Genomic DNA, 18,541 nt, shown 5'->3' with positions numbered 1-18,541 from the left:
TTTTCTGAGACATAATAAGAAGGCATAGTTATAATGAACAGAAAATTTAAAAATCGGTTTTGCAGTATGAACCTCAGGGTAAGATTGTGGGACTGTCCACAATTATAAATGGGTCAGGGTGGCCTCACAATTTTGTGAGCAGTCATCTTTTCAGTATTCTGAAAAAGCATTAAATGAATAGACAGGAAATGATGGTTTGCAACCACCTCTTCAACTTTACAACTTAATGTGCTGGGCCTGGAGCGATAACATAATGGTTAAGGTCCACTCCTTGAACGCCCCAGGATCCCATATGGGCGCCGGTTCTAATCCCGATGGCCCCACTTCCCATCCAGCTCCCTGCTTGTGGCCTGGCAAAGCAGTCGAGGACGGTCCAAATCCTTGGAACCCTGCACCCGTGTGGGAGACCCAGAAGAGGTTCCTGGCTCCTGGCTTCGGATTGGCGCGCATCGGCCATTGCGGCCACTTGGGGAGTGAATCATCGGACGGAAGATCTTCCTCTCTGTCTCTCCTCCTCTCTGTATATCTGACTTTCTAGTAAAATAAATAAATCTTTATAAAAAAAACTTAATGTGCTGTAAATATACCAAATATTCTAATATCGGTGCCTTATCAAAAGCTGCCAGAAGACATCACTGGACTATTGGTCATCTTTGATTTTTCCTGACAATATAAATCCTCAGGATGTTTGGGCTTATATTGTGAGTTTTCTTGTTGAAAGCACTGGAGAAACAGTGACTGAAAATCTTTTCCAAACTCTCTGCAGACTGACAGGGATTCGCAGGTGTATCCCAGCAAGTACTGTGGACTCACTGCTACAATTTCCCACAGTGATCTCCAAACTTCAAGGCAAATCAGTTTAAGGGTCTAAAGAGTCAGAATGAAACAATGCACGCAAACAATAGTAATAGTGTAGGTAAAATTTTTAATAAAAGATCATTTGGTTTTCCACAATGACAAAAGTTTTACAGCCATGAATTTATCTCCTATGGGTACAAATCCAAGTAAAAGTGAATTGCTGTAAAACGGAATAACCAGAAGAGGGTGCCCAGTCACCAACATCTGCCATGTCCCCTGCACCATTGTCCACAGGCAGGAGCTTGTAGTAGAAACTATAATAAAGGTCTTCAGGCTAATATTCATCAGAAAATGGATAATTTTGGTGTCCAATAAAGCTGAAATGAGAAGAGCATAGTTTAAACTCAGTGACTACATTCCTAAAGCAAAAAAAAAGTGATTTTTGTGGCACTATCAAAAAATTTGAAAGAAAATAAGCTAACTCTCCATCTTAAAATCTTAAAGAGCATTACTTTATGACAAATATATAACATTGCTCTAAGTTTGCACATTATACGCTTTACCTTGAACGTACCATATTGAACATCCAGAATAAAGAATTCAAGCATATACCTTTCACATAATTGTATCTTGCAATTACACAAAGCCATATTCAAGACTATCTTACATATGTTCTCAATGATAAATGAAATGTAGCTTGTGTTTATGAACAGCAAACATACACAAACTGTTTAACACTGAAAGAAAACGATTTAGGATGTATATGTTACTGTTAGCAATTTGACACCAGTTTGATTAGTTTTATTGATTGCTCCTACCTCATCATTCAATACAATACTAATTGAACTTATTTGATAGGACAGAGTTCAGTGTCAAGATGTTTACTGTGTAGTTTGCATGTTTCTCCATTTTCCTAACTACTGAAAATATACAGTAAAAACACAATAATTACTTATTACATTTAAAAATACGTATTTATGTAAAGTGAATGATTGTGGGAATTATTCATGTCTCGTCACTACATGTCCACATGATTTCCCTGATGTATTTCTCATTTGTCTCTGTAACAAACATTAACAACTATAACACATTTTTTTTAATTTTGAATATGTAGACTTATAATAATCCTTGCTTTTGAATGTTTTTTCTAGCTCCTGTAAACTTAGTGGAAAAATGGGAGTAAGGATCTTTTGTTGGCTGCAGATTCTCTTCTACTCTGTTTTCTTGTTTTGTTCTTACTGTTTTATGATTTATTTTGAAGACTTCAACATCTCTAATGAGATCACCATATTTCAGAAAATTGTGTTTCCAATAACCTTGTAAAGTCGGCCTTTCTCAAAGTGGAGAAAAGTTTTGAGTTCTTAAACACAGAAAAAGAGGGAGATTTCAATATGCTGAAAATTAATTTGCAAATCTGTAAGAACAACTTCATATGGTGAGAATATGCATTTGTGCAAATATATGAGCTATGCTTATTTTGTATTTTAAATAGTTTTTCATATAATTTGTTACATTTCAACTTAATATTATCATACTTCAGAATTATTAGGTGTTGTTCTCAACATTACCCAAAGTAAAGTATTATTTTGGCCTTTGATTTTGTTATTAGTGTAATGTTTTAATGTATTGAAATTCAACACCACATAAATTATATTTTATTTTGGTATCACTCATCCATCTTTCCCCTAAAAGTGTTTTTATGAGTAATCTTTGAAGATCTCTGAGATCTTATTTTCAAGTATTATTGGCACGCACCAAGCCGGGTCAGACTCCCACACCTTCTGGTATCCTGGAGGACCAGGATAGATGTGGGATGGACTAGGCTAAGTCTCAGCCCCTGCTGAGCCATGTGTGAGCTGTATGTGGGTATGGACGAGCCGTGGCTGGGCTGAAACATCCAACAGCAAGAACCAGATTGGGTTGAATGCCAGTCAGGAAAGCCTACTGTTCCTGCTAGGACAGGAGGTGAACTGAATAGGTCTGGATCATGGATCCCCTGGTATGTGCAAAATCTGGCATCGGGAGAGGTTCTGATGGAGGAGCCTGGGCAACCCCTCTGGCAGGACACAGACCCAGCAGGTAAGTACAACCAACATGATAGGAAACAGCCTAGAACAGGCTATGGAAATTATCCCACTGACATACATTTGGCATGGGTCAGGGGCAGACCAGGCTGAATCCGTTCACATCACTCACTGGCGAATTCGAGCACCAGAATAGCGTGTGGGTCGGGCCAGGTTCGGTTGCGACACATACCAGTGCACATTAAGGAATGCCAAGGTGAGGTTACCTGTACCTGATGTGGTTGCAGTGCCCAAACAGCATATGTGAAAACCAGGAGGGGGGTGGGGAGCAGGCAAAGCTGGTAAGGGAATGTGGGCTCCCCTGCTGGACAATCACTTCCATTGGAAAGCATGAGTCAGGATGGGGGCAGACCAGACTAGGCAGAGCTGCAGTACCTGTGGGCCTCATGTGAGCTGGATAAGGGAAGGCCCAGGGTGGGCTGACTGTTCTGACTGGTGCAAGCAACAATTAGAGTGGGTGAGGGATGGTTGGGCCTAGCCACAGCATCAGCTGGCAGAGGCTGGCACTGGGAGCTAAGTCTGTCAAGTCAAATGCCAGAACCACCTGGAGAATGCATAATCCAGGATGGGAGTGGCCGAGTAGGGAGATAGTGGGCACCTCCCTCTTGGGTTACCACTCTTACTGGACAGCATGAAAACCAGGAGAGGGGAAGGGGTGGCTAGACAGATAGGCACCTGCCAGTATGTGTGTGGACTGGATAGTAGGTTGGTTGGGTTGACTAGGCTTCAATGCCCATTGACATGTATGAGAGCTAAATGGGATGTGGGACATGCTGAACAAGTTTGCAGTATATACGGGCAAGCATGGGAACCAGGGTAGGGTGTAGAACTGGTGGGGGTTATGGGGAGTCGCCCTGACAAGGCTGCAGCTCCCACTTGTTTGCATGAGGGCTGAATAGGAAGTGGGTAGGATCGAGCTGGACTACAACACCCATTGGTTCAAGTGGATCACAGGGCTGGAAACAGAACTGACCTGGCAATAGCAAAGACCAGCATGTGCATAAGCTGATTAGGGTGACAGACAGTATCAGACCCTGTACTGACAAACTCATGCAAGAATCAGGTCTGGGATCATATCAGATGAAGTTTCTTTGGAGATCCCTCCAATTGAACTGCTGATCTCAGAACCCCAACCATGAAGAGACTATGTCAGCCAGTGTACTCTGAATAGGTTTCATCGCGATTGGAACGGTGAGATTGACAGCAATCCAGAACTGTTGAAATATCAAAACTGCTTGAGCAGGACCCTCAGAGCGTGCCTCACATTGGGGATCTGGGATGGGTGGGAGGCTGGGTGGGGATTTTCCTTTTTTTTCTCCCATGACCCCAGATACAGGGAAAAAATGATATTAGTGTGGAAACAATGGTATTACCCACTTTCATCCTGTAACCCTTGACCCTTTGTACCCTAATCAACTATGTAAAGATTATTTAAAAATAATAATAAAATAAATTTTCTAAAAACTATTACTGAAATTTTAAAATTCAATTTGTAATTTCTTACATGTATAAGTTTAGGGAAGAACATTGTCAAACAATTTTACAAAAGAAATAGAAGACAATTCACATGGTTTACAATATAAGCTAATTTTTTTCAAGTACTTTTAGATCCAATACTATTTTGTACAGATCTACCAAAACTAAATCAGTTGTTCATACAAATGTGTATTCAACCTGCACATTAGTTACTGACACTAATTGTTTACTTATAAATCTACAAAAATCTGGAATGTGAATTATCTTAATGGCCTGTAAAACAAACAAGCTTGGAGATGATTTAAAAAAAAACAAATTTCCTCCTGAGATTACAGACTATGGAAAATTTTTTCAGTCAGGTAAGAGGAAGAGGAAGAGCAAGAGGAAGAGGAAGTGAATCTCAATTTACAAGTTTTAGCCAGTTCTCTTGGGTGGTTCCCATGGTGCCTTTTTGCAGACACTATGGGAATAGAGGCTAATACAGATCTTACATTCCTCCTCAGAACATAAATTCAGGCAACACACTTTGTAAAGCTACTTACAAATCAGCAGGATAATATCGAACATTTCTGTTCAATCCATCTAGACTTTTCATGTCGTCTGAAGACAACTCAAATTCAAATATCTGTTAGAGAAGTACAATGTTTTATTAATCTTATGTTGAGTATTTGCCAAACTGGAAAATCCTGAGATATTTCAAATATTTTTTTTTAAAGATTTATTCATTTTATTACAGCCAGATATACACAGAGGAGGAGAGACAGAGAGGAAGATCTTCCGTCCGATGTTTCACTCCCCAAGTGAGCCGCAACGGGCCGATGCGCGCCAATCCGAAGCCGGGAACCAGGAACCTCTTCCGGGTCTCCCACGTGAGTGCAGGGTCCCAATGCATTGGGCCGTCCTCGACTGCTTTTCCCAGCCCACAAGCAGGGAGCTGGATGGGAAGTGGAGCTGCCGGGATTAGAACCGGCGCCCATATGGGATCCCGGGGCTTTCAAGGCGAGGACTTTAGCTGCTAGGCCACGCCACCGGGCCCAATATTTCAAATATTTTAAGACATTAAAAATCACTCATGAATAAAACTAATTATTCATGGGAATGTAAACTAGTGCTACAATAATGGAAATTAGCATGGAGAGTCTTTAAAAATATGAAAATAGATTGAAATCACTGCAGACACAATAACTTCATTGGCTTTCATCCAATGCAGTGAAATCAAAGCAAGTGCACTGTGCAATGTGATGAAGTGAAGTCTCGAATACTTGGATGCAGGATGAAAAAGTACTGCCTCATGAAATTGGAAGCCAAAGAGGGCCTTGTGGCTGCATTCATGCTGTCCGTGACACACCAGAGCCTCTCTCTTTCTCACCAACTTACTGCCACTCTTGAAAGACCATGGTGTCCAGGCTGCCCAGAACAGGTAGCTGGGCCTGTCTCCTTTGTGTGGAGTAAGCAGATTGTCCTCATCTCTGAGCTGAGAACTTGGGGATGGAGTGGATGTGGATTCCAGGAACCAGGGCTGTGATCAAGGCCACTGTAAGGTATGCTGTCCTCTCATCTCCTATTCAAGGTCATTCAGTGTAGGATTGAGCTCTGTCCCTTGCTTTGTCACACATGCTCAATCAAAACTCCACAAGGGCGTTTCTCATTTAAAAATACATGAGGGAGGGCCCGGTGGCGTGGCCTAGTGGCTAAAGTCCTCGCCTTGAATGCCCCGGGATCCCATATGGGTGCCGGTTCTAATCCCGGAAGCTCCACTTCCCATCCAACTCCCTGCTTGTGGCCTGGGAGAGCAGTTGAGGACGGCCCAATGCATTGGGACCCTGCACCCGTGTGGGAGACCCAGAAGAGGTTCCAGGTTCCCGGCATCTGATCGGCGTGCATCGGCCCGTTGCGGCTCACTTGGGGAGTGAAAACATTGGATGGAAGATCTTCCTCTCTGTCTCTCCTCCTCTCTGTATATCTGACTTTGTAATAAAATAAATAAATCTTAAAAAATAAAATAAATACATGAGGGAGTGGATCACAAGCACAGGAGAGCTCAAGATACAGCACAAGTTGGGTAAGTTGAGACTGAGCGAGAGGCAATCTTCAGCCTTATAATGATTAGATGAAAAATTAATTTTGTATAATCTTTTGTGAGTAAAATATTTTGTTTCATGATTAGAACAGTTAATTGTTAAATAATGCGTACTTGGCTAAAAATACAGATACAATGGCTGGTGCCATAAAAAGCTGATCTTCCTCCTGTAAATCATAGATACTTCACTTCCAATCCAGTTCCTTGGTCCACAATGGGGGAGAGTAGGAAGAACTTCAGCTCCAAGCTTCATACGAGTCCAGCTTTTGCCTTTGCAGCTATATAGTAAGTGAAACAGTGCATGGAAGATCTTTGTCTTTGTCTCTCTATCTCTCTACTTCTCTCTTTCCCTAATTTGACATTTAAATAAAATGCATAAATCTTTTTAAAAATACACACACAGTTAGTTCATTTAAATGGACCAATATTGGAGCAAGTGCTGTAAAAAACAGGGAAACTAAGTGAAAATACAAACTTGTAAATTTTAACTATGTAAATTTTGACATTGTAAATATATATAATAGTCTATAAACAAAGAAATCATTGAATTTAAAGCCCTAATTTCATAAAACACATCATTTATATGACGCTACCAAGTAAATTACCATTTAATGCCAAATCTTGATGCTCTGTTTGCTGTCCAATTATAATTATGTCTACACATCATGTCTCAAAAATGGATCAAGCCTTGAATATACGAATGAAGACTTGGCTCAAAGATGTCTTACAAAGAACAAATAGTAAGGATACTTTGTAGGATACTTGATTCCTCCAATCCCAGTTTCTCATTACCTGAATATTCTCTTTGATCTCCTTCTCAATGAAGCTCTTGGCCAGGACCACAACCCCACGTTGCAGCTGGTAGCGAAGGACAATCAGGGCTGGACTTCGTTTGTGCTTTTTGGCCAAGGCACAAACCACTGGATCTTCCAAGAGAACTGGGAAACTCTGGTCCACCCTTGAATGCAAGGTAGAAAGGCTGAATTCCTGAGCCTGAGCAGCTTAATAAATGGTTTCCAAAACACACTATAGGGGCCCACTAAATCAGTGCTTATCAAAGGTAGTCCTTGAACCAGCAGTTCATATCATTTGAGGTGTTGCTACAAATGCAGAGTAACCTCTCTCTAAGTCACCTGAGAAAAACTATAATACTAAGTGTTTATAATCTGTAGTATTTCATCAGCAGTGGTTATTTCAAGTAACCTTTCTGTTTTCTTTTACCATTTGGGATCTCGACTTGACCCCAAAGCTCCATAGGCCACCAGAACAATGTCCTTGGACTTGCAGAAATCCAGCAGCTTGCTCTGGTTGAGATAGGGATGGCATTCCACCTGTAGAGAGATTCAAATATCAGAATACATTTAATGCCAGCTAATATTAAAATAAATGGAAATTCGGAAAACAAAAATAGCTGCATTTAGAATTGAAACACCAAATTAGACAAAATTCGACAAACAAAATTAGACAAAATACAACCCAGTTTTCATTAAATTTTGCATTTAAAATTGTATTTTATTTGAAAGACAAGCAAACAGAGAGAAAGAGCAAGAGAGTAAGAAAAAAGAGAGAACCTCTAATTACTGGTTCACTTTCACAAATGACTACCACAGCCAGGTCTGACCCAGGCCTAATGTGGTTCCCCAAACTCTACCTGGGTTCCCCAGTTGATGGCAGGGGCCCAAGCACTTGTGGTAAATTGTACTGTGTTAAATGTGTTTCCACATAGCTAGGCTGCAAATGGACAACAAGAACGTGAACTTGTCTTCACGTGGGCTGCAGGCTTCACAAGCCTATCTCACCATGCTGTGCCTCATTGACAGTACTGCAATAAGGATGATTTTAAGAAATCATTCTAAGAGTTTGTTTCCTAGAAATGTAAAAACATGACATTCCTAAGAAAAGCATATCTGTGACTAGATCTTGGTTGTATGATAAGAATGATTTGGTGTTAAGCAAATGTCAAACACCACATGGGGGAAAAAGAAGTCATACTTTGCAACTTGGACTTCAATGGTGCTAAAAAACAAAGAGTCTTTTAAAACTTATGGGAACTGATGAAATAAAAAAAAAGTCATTACAATAGAATTCTTACCAATTTGACTACATTTCAACATCTAACAAATAATGAGAAAAAAAAATTCTCATCTGAACAGTGAATAAAAATTCATGGTCTACAGTTACAAATATGTAAAAAAGGGAAAAAGAGTGACAGAGATGACAAAGATTTATACCTCATGATGGTTATTACTACAGCATTAACAATTAGAGAGTTATTTTTTTAAAGATTTATTCATTTTATTACAGCCAGATATACACAGAGGAGGAGAGACAGAGAGGAAGATCTTCCATCCGATGTTTCACTCCCCAAGTGGGCCGCAACGGGCCGATGCGCGCCAATCCGAAGCCGGGAACCTGGAACCTCTTCCGGGTCTCCCACGTGGGTGCAGGGTCAGCAGTCAATGTTCTAGGCATCCTTCTAGATACTCTGCAATGGTCTGCAACAAATCTATCTTCTCACTGAGGATTGTTTATTGACAAGTGCCCTTCTTGCTCATATTTACCCCCACTTATTTCAGCACATATGTCTCCCAACCTTTTCACTAAGACGTTACCAAGCCAAGAAGTAACTGATGACACTACTTGTTGTCTAGCCAGACTAAAGCTCTGCCTATAAAACATTCATTCTGAACTATATGTGGGATAGGAGTGAAGGGGAAATGGACTCCTGCCACTGGTATAAGAAGAAGGGGTTGGGCCCGGTGGCCATGTAACCTAGCGGCTAAAGTCCTCGCCTTGAACGCGCCAGGAGCCCATATGGGCACCGGTTCTAATCCTGGCAGCTCCACTTCCCATCCAGCTCCCTGCTTGTGGCCTGGGAAAGCAGTCAAGGATGGCCCAAAGTTTTGGATCCCTACACCCACGTGGGAGACCCAGAGAAGGTTCCAGGTTCCCAGCTTCAGATCAGCTCAGCACTGGCCATTGCGGCTCACTTGGGGAGTGAATCATCGAAAGGAAGTTCTCCCTCTCTGTCTCTCCTCCTCTCTGTATATCTGACTTTGTAATAAAAATAAACAAATCTTTAAAAAAAAAGGGGGTTGAAAATTAAAAAAATAAAAAGAAGAAGGAAGCTGAGTGTCCTCACCTGGTTGCACACAGGCTTGTACTTGAGGCCTGGCTTGTTCAGAATCATCTCCAACTGCCTGCGGTTGAAGTTGGATACCCCGATGGACTTGGCCAATCCTGCATCTTTGCACTTTTCCAAGACCTGAGAAGCAAGATTATGAAGAACGTTTCTTAAGTGGCAAAAATACCATAATGACACAACGGCAGCATCGAAAACACACTGTCAAGAGATTATGAGCAGAGGGGATGAGAGAACAAGTGCTTGTGTCCTATATAGACAATCAGAGAAACGGTTTTACAAGATAAGAAATCTGAAATCACCTTGCTTGCCCCTAATTCTTCTCCAATTCTGTCTGTGTCATCCCAGTTCAGACTTACGCCTTCCCACTTGAATACGTTAACTCTTAATAATGACATGATCCTGCACTCAAGAATGCTTGATCTGTCACTTTAATTGTAACCCTGTGACTCCATTCTGCTGTCTTTATATTTGATTTTCCCAACACTCACCTCCCAAGTGGCACAGATATCCACTGTGTCATGTATGACTTTTCCTTGTTCATCTTTTGGGAATAGCTCTTCCCCAGGCTAAAACAGAGACAAATATGTATTCACAATATTGCCAAATTGGCACGTGCACACCATGCAATACACCCTCTTTCTGTATATATATTGTGTGTTAATGAGAATATTATCAAAATCCTCTAGGAGTGAGAGGATTGTTGGTATTTTTCTGCCCTATTAATTTGTTTAGAGAAAAGATATCTTTCTTTTACTATGATAATTAAAAATTACATGACCTTTAACTCCACCAATAATGGATTGTAAGTTTCACCCAAGTTAAAGAGTCAATGTATCTCATCTCACCAATAATACATACATCAAACAGCAAGCACTTGGAGCAAAGATTACAGATCAATACTCTGTTCCACAATAACTACAACACTAGAAGATGTAGAACAGCTATCCAATGGTAAGTGCCATAGTTTTGAGTTGTGCCTGAGTCAAATTAATCACTGTTGAAAGGCTGTGAGAAAAACTTTAAACCAGGGGTAGTGCAGTGTAAAAATTGAGACTATTAAAGTATTTCCTAAAGCTGCATTAAATCTGAGATACATTACTCCTGAGTTGGGCTACCATTTGCATAATCCAATAAATTATATTGCTGAAGACAATCTGAGTGGTTACTATATATTACATGTTAAACTTCTGCAAATATGTCATTCATGAAAATGATGGTTGTACAAATAGCTAACATGCAATACATTTGACGAGATTAACTGCCTACCTTTATAGCTGCTGGGTAATGCATAAGGTACAGATCAACATAGTCCAGCTGAAGTTTTTTCAGTGACTGTTCCAAGCCTTTTCGGACCAGCTCTGGTCGAAAGAAAGTACACCAAAGCTATAGGGGTTAAACAAAGGAAAAGATGCTGAATAATACATTAGTCAAGTTCACCTTTTTTTTGACCTAATATTGAGAATCATTTTACTAGTTAAGCATCACTGAACACAGAAACATATTGACCTCTTCTTTTTGGATCTTCTGTGCTTTGGCACTTCATCAGCACCTCCAACATTTGTTTGGATATTACTAGTAAACAGAATAATCCTTAGTGGATATTACAGAGAAGAGAAATATGTCATCAATTATCAGCAGTGGCAGTTGGTTTTATTACGTTTGTCGTGTGTTACGCAGTAAAGAGCTAAAGATATTGCAAAAGAAACACTATAAATGAAAAAGCAAATAAAACACAATGGGAGACATTAGCAAAGAAATAGAAAAGCATAAAAAGGAACAAATTGTCTCAATGAGAGATTTTTTTCAAATATCTACGTCAAATAAAAAAGGAAAAATATAAAATTACACACTGAAACAATGTCCTGGATCTCTGGAATATGTTTCTGGAATTCCCAAAGGAATGGTACAGAGGAATGGCTAAGAAAACTTTGTCAATGAAACAACAGTAGAGAAGTACCCTATATATAGAAAGTTATGGACATATAGACACATAGTGTCTAAAACCCCAAAAAGCATGACTAGCAAGGATCTTCAACATACTACATTTTATACAAACTTTGAAACAGTGGAGAGTGTCACAAAGTCTTCAAAACAAAAGCACATATTCGTTTTTAAAGGTAATCCCATGACTGATAGATTTGTCAACAGAACCACTAATGCCATGGATAGAATAAGACAAAGAGTTGAACTTCTGAATACAAGAGGAACTGCTAACGAACACCACACTACCAGAAAAACCTCACTACTGAAGATGAAGTAATGAGCTTCCACAAAGATTTTAAGTATCCATCAGTTCTCAGCCATCAAATATGATCCCTAACACTATATCACATATAGAAACAGACAAGGAGTGAACATCACACATCAGTGGCTGTGGATCGGCATGCTCTGGCCAATGTGGTCTCTTGGGGAGCGAATCAACTGACGGAAGATCTTCCTCTCCATTTCTTCTTCTCTCTATATATCTGATTTTCCAATAAAAATAAAATAAATCTTTAAAACTATATATTAGATAAAATTTAAGGATTTAATGACACTTTCTCGTTTCCCTCATCCATTTGCTTTCCATTCACCTTCTTCCCTCTTTTTTCTCTCTCTAACACTTCAAGTAACATACTCTAGACTTACACAACAGTAGTCTTAATACTTCACTGAATAAGAAATTTAGCAATAAGAAGAAAAAAGAAGAAAAAAAGAAAAACTTTCTTTAATGGGAACACAGACAATGGCTACAAATAATAATCGAATTAGAATGTCCATTTCACCGATATACAGTACTTAATAGTCACATATCATTGAAATTATAGTAGTATAATACCTTTAATCACTCTTTTGACAAAAGTGTAGAACAACATTTATGATTTTGTATAAACTGTAATTGAGATGTCAATGAGTAGATACAGGATGTGGTTAAGAACCTGCATTTTCTAACATACTGGTGACTCAATACCATGTCAATTAACTTCATCATGTTGTAAATTGTTGTTGAAATTTGTGTAGGGGACTTTTCATTGGAAGGGATAATATTCTGCCAGCTCTACTTTCAGGCCGGGGATGGATTCCGAATGAACTGTTGAATTTATCTGGACAATCAGTTGCTGGACTCTGCATGGTCCATGCCCGCAATGAAGGAATCAGGACTGATTATAATCTGTACTACTACAACAATGTGGAGGAATTTAATGTGGGGGAGGGTTTGAAGAAGGGTTGGGGGAAACCTAGAGCCTATGAAACTGTCTCATAAAAAGAAATAAATGCAGTTTTAAAAATAATAATAATAATAAATCAAACCTCTAGTTGCATGAAAAAAAAAAGAAAAGAAAAGAACAACATTTACAAAGCTATGTTTGCAGAGATACCCTGGACACTTTTTCCTTTCCTTTCCTTTCCTTTCCTTTCCTTTCCTTTCCTTTCCTTTCCTTTCCTTTCCTTTCCTTTTCCTTTCCTTTCCTTCTTTCCTTTCCTTTCCTTTCTTTCCTTTCCTTTCCTTTCCCTTTCCTTTCCTTTCCTTTCCTTTCCTTTCCTTTCCTTTCCTTTCCTTTCCTTTCCTTTCCTTTCCTTTCCTTTCCTTTCCTTTCCTTTCCTTTCCTTTCCTTTCCTTTCCTTTCCTTTCCTTTCCTTTCCTTTCCTGTTTCTTTCCTTTCCTGTTTTCTTTCCTTTCCTTTTCTTTTCTTTTCCTTTTCTTTTTCTTTTCTTTTCTTTTCTTTTCTTTTCTTTTCTTTCTTTCTTGTTTCCAAAAGTTTGGCTCCCACATATAAGGGAGAACAAGTGACATTTGTTTACGCGATCTAGCCTGTTTAACTCAATATGGTATCCTAGAGTCGGATCATTTTTTTTTCCAAACACACAATTTCATTTTATTTCAACAGAACACAATGAATCAGGGAGATCTGCAAACTGTATTTACAGCAGTACTTTTCACAATAGCCAAAATTTGGCACAGACTAAAATATCCGTCACCTTATGGCGTAATACATAATGGAATCTTATTCATCAGCAAAAAACGTGTGCTTTATATATGTGCAAATTCAATACATGAAAATAGGACACTTCTGTGGCTATACTATTATGTAGAACATAGATTGTCTTCACTAAATTACAATATTTATATGACAATATAACTTTATCTCTATTATATTATATTTGAGAATCTCACATTTTGTGATATTTATATCTTGTTTTCAAAAATATTATATATGTGCATGCATATATCTACAACTGAAGTGAACACTACAAAATGTTTAAAAATTAGATATAAAATAAAAAATAAATGTAAAATATAATAAAATGTGCAATTTAAATATATCCCCAGAAGTGGGAAAACTGGGTCACACAGCAGGCATACTTTCAATCCTTACAGCACTCGCCAAACTGACTTCCTCAGTGTGGTACTATCCTATACTCCCACCAACAGTGAAGGGGTCCACCTTTCTTCCCACATCCATGCCAGCAGATGTTGTTAGTAGAGTTCTGAATGGAGCCAATCTCACTGAAGTTAGGTGGAACTTCAATGTGGTTTATAATTGTATTTCTCTGACAGCTAGAGATATTGAACACTTTTATATGTCTGTTAGCAATTTGGATTTGTTTCTTTTGAGAAGTGTTTATTCATGTTCTTTGCTCATTTCTTCACAAGGTTATTTGTTTTCCTGTCACTCAGTTTCGAAGCTCTTTGAACTCCTGGATATTAGTCCTCTCTTGGGAAATGAGATATGCATATGAGACAGGCATCTGTACTCCTATGTTTGCAGCAACACAATCTACAATAGAAAAGACATGGAAACAATCCAGATGCCCATCCAAAGAGCAGTGGATAAAGAAACTATGGTACATCTACTTCATGGAATACTACTCAGACATTAAAAAGAATGGAATCCTACCAATTTGCGACCAATTGATCCAGCTAGAGAACATTATATTCAATAAGACAAATCAGACCCAAAAAGACAAATCTCTTATGTGCTCTCTGATACAAGGCAACTCTTGTGCAAAATATAAGATTAATAGACCTTTTAATGTTGTTTTTGCTTCAACTCCTGGGCTTTAATATTTTCTTCTTATTTCTTCAAAATAGTTTCTTTTCTTTTGTTAAATTATTCATTGGCTTATGAGTCATATAGTAGTATTATTTTCTCCAAGAAGGTTTTTCATTTGTTTTCTCATTTTTTTCAGCTACACATTAGAACTCAGTATTTAACTTCATGGTGATGTAATTTTAAAAATTTATTCCTGTTGTTGATTTTCTCTTATGGCTATACATTTAAGGGAATTTACAGTAACTATGTAATATAGACTATCATAACTAGATGTGAGGATATAATGCAGTATGCATCTCTCCTTCCAAATCCAAAATGGACTCCCAATGAAATTTTTACACGTATCTTGACAATAGGAAGCTGGACCCTATTTCAGTGTCCATAGATGCAGTGTCAGGATACACTTAAATAGCAGAAAGATGGACTGCTCATGTAGGACAATAATATTGTAATAATATGGGGAAAACCAGTGGTGGTCAGGGGATTTGGGGAGGGAGTAAAGGGAAATCCCAGAGCCTTTGCAATTATGTCATTAAATGAAAGAAAGAAAGAATGAATGAATGAATGAATAAATAAATAAATAAATAAATAAATAAATAAATAAATAAATAAAATTTTAACTTAAAGAAAACATTTTAAAATGTGACCATTTAGATGCAGAAATTAAAGCAACATCTCAGACGTTAAATCCCAGAATAGATAATTATCACTCCCACAAATCACATCTCATTAATTAGAGCCTTTACCCCTCAAATATACAATACCTTGGAGGTGTAGAATATGTCTTCTCTCTTCACAGTGCCATCTGCAATCTTGCTGCGGATGGCCTGACCGACTTCCTCTTCATTTTGGTAGGCGTGAGAAGAATCGATGTGGCGATATCCAACATCTAAGGCTATTTTGTGGCCTCCCCAGCCTCACTCTTAGGAACCTTGAGAAGTAATCAAATTCTTTACTTGGGGATACATGTATTAAGTTCAGGCATCATCAGTGATCTTTACAACAACCAATATTTTCCTCAGGTAATGACATAAGTTTGCATTTTTGGAGAAATAAATGCGTCTCACTTCGTAAATTATACCAAGAAATAGACAGCTTAGGAAAGTCCTCACAAATGTAATCCTTATTAACCACTGGAGTCAAAATTCCTGAGGAACTATGCTTGCTTTATTGCTTTGATAAAAGGGTACAAAGAATAAATGTTAATATAATGGTTTTTTACTTATATTATGGAATTCAGAAAAAATTAAAACAGGAAAGAATTAAATAGAATATAACATGAAAAATTTGGTACAAGCTTCTGTGAGTCTTCTTCCAGTGAAAGTATCAGAACACAACAACTTCTGTAGATATGAATTACCCGTTTCAAATTATATGTAAATAAACTGTATGTTGAAAAACTCCTAAACACATTAAGGAGGGGTTGTGTCCCATATATACCATTAGTTTCGATGTAAAGAGGGGATGCATACAGTCCACTGTTTGCAAAGGCAGTGGGGCTGCGGTCCAAATACAACTAAGTTAAGAATGAGGACTAACACAAGTCTCCTGGTGACAATCAGAGCAAGGTTGAAAAACAGAAGACAGTTGAATGGGCAGCAGGATTTTAATTCTGTTCTATAGAGTTATTCTGTCTTCCTTGCTCTGCTCCAACCTAAATAGTTGCTAGCAGCAACTATTGTATACTCAAGAGGCTGTGCTGTGCCATATGAGCTCAAGCTGCCACCTCAGACACCAGGATCCCATATGGATGTAAGTACTAATCCAAGCTGTTCCACTTCTCATCCATTTTTCCCCTACTTGTAAGCTGGGAAAAGTAGAAGATGAATCAAGTACTTGAGTTCCTACATCTAAGTGGAACACCCAGGTTAATGTCTTAGCTCCTGGCTTCAACTTGGCACAGGCCTGGAGTGAAGGCATTTAGGGGGTGAACTAATAGAAGCTTTCCATGATTTTCTATCTCTGCCACTCTTGATGCAATTCTACCTTTTAGATTAAAAAAAATAAAAAAATCTTCAAAATTATATGGTCAAGGGTTATTGACTTTCATGTGAAAAACTAAATCAATTTGCAAAGAATTGTATGCCATCCCTTTAAGGAAGGATTACTAATTTAGGACAACATAAAAATAAAATAAGATTTAAAATTGTTAGCATTCCAAAATTGAGATAAAGATTTGTAATTACATGGTGAGGGACAATGATGTGAATAAAGCTATTTTCCATTTACTTGAAGAATTTGAAATGTTAACATAATTCTATACACTAAAAATTAAACACAAACTAGATCCTTCTGCCCTCCCTGGCAGAAGTCTACTTTTCCTAGATGTGATAACACTCAGGCATTTACAAGTGTCAAAACTTTATCTGCTGACCTTACCCATTCTCCTTATCTCAACTCACTCTAAAAACTACCAACATCTTCAGATGTATCCTTGGAATAACCTTCATTGGTTTCCTTGAGTCGTACACAAGAATAAGCTAGAAGTTCAAATATGAAGTAAACAGTGACATGTCACAAAAATAACATAATCTTGGGATAGCGTCTCTGTGTGTAATTCCCTCCATGTGCTCAGTTTCATGAATAGCACTATACACCATATAGCTTGGAGTCCTGTGTTTCTTTAAAAAGTTGTGAAAAAGTATCAGAGTCTTGATCTTATTAGATACCTATTTCCCCCTAATACCACATTGTATTTTAATTCCGGCAAATGGCTCAGACTTCAGAGTAGTAAGATAAAAATCTGCTTTGCCAAGCTCCAGTAGTTATTCTATGGTGCTTTGATTAACTCGTGTATAGAACAGCACTCATCTCTTTTCCCATTCTTTGCTTTCTATAAACAGAGAGAAAAAATTTCCCTGCACTCTACCCTATTGTGATGTGGCAATACTTTTTTTTAGTAAGGAAAAAAATTACTAGAGAAATCATTCTATCTGCAGTGTGCTACTAGGCAAACAAGCTAAGAGTCCTGCTGAAAATTCATTTTCTTTCCTTCACCAAAGCGAGGAGAATTAAACAGAAACAAGTAAAACACATGTCAGAGGTCACCCACAAGGAACTATAGGATCTGATTCTCATGTAGAGAAAAATTGTGACTAAGTTAAATTTTCTGCATGAAGTTGCTCTAATTTGGAGAACTGAAGAAAAAATAAAACCTGAAGAGCTGCATAGGAACTGAGTTTCGTCAAATCTAAGTCACCTTTCATTTAGCATAGTTTCAGTTTGTTGTATTCCCTGAAGCATAAGTAACTCAGATTACCTACATTATCAGGTGCATAGGTTCCAAGTCCCAGTGCAGGAATGAAGTGACCATCATTTAATGCCACACACTGCTGTTTGGGATCCATTGTTTTCAGCTTCACTGGCAGAGCACACTCTGCTTCTTTCTGCTGCCTTCGAAGGAATAACAGGAAGTGAATATACTGCTGCCTGTTCAAAGTCTGTAATGGAGGGGAGGAGTTAATTTAAAGCGATATTTCACATTTAAGCAATGACTTGGAAGCAATTCATTATTATATATGAAAGAGATTTTTTTCACAAACAAAAATGAAACCATTTCATTTATAATTTTTCCTTTCCAATTTCTCCTTTTGTAAACAATATGTAAAATATTGAAGAAACAGATATTGGCTTCATTAAACCACAGCAATGGCTGGCATTCATTCTCTTGATCTTTTGCTGATATTTATCATGAAGAGATCTCTTCTAATTTTGCAGTGTCTGAAACAACGATCAGAAATTAAAACTGATGAGATTCCACAAGTTGTTAGGTTAGTAGAAGACTGCGGTTATTGTATCCCAATGTATACAAATTTCAATGGGTAATCACACAACTTACCTCCATAACAGTTAAGCAAGTCAGTGAAATACCAAGGAAAGGGCATAGAAACTCCAGAATTCATTGGGGAAAGAGTATATACAC

At 38.2% G+C, this 18,541-nt stretch overlaps 1 pseudogene; it reads right to left on the bottom strand.

Moving 5' to 3' along the window:
• Positions 1 to 908: 908 nt before the first annotated feature.
• LOC131477934 (prostaglandin-E(2) 9-reductase-like) lies at positions 909 to 17,981 on the bottom strand (annotated as a pseudogene).
• Positions 17,982 to 18,541: the final 560 nt, after the last annotated feature.

The sequence above is a fragment of the Ochotona princeps genome, chromosome 10 (genome assembly GCF_030435755.1).
Source record: "Ochotona princeps isolate mOchPri1 chromosome 10, mOchPri1.hap1, whole genome shotgun sequence".
NCBI lineage: Eukaryota > Metazoa > Chordata > Mammalia > Lagomorpha > Ochotonidae > Ochotona > Ochotona princeps.
This window is presented reverse-complemented; position numbering and strand designations above follow the sequence as displayed.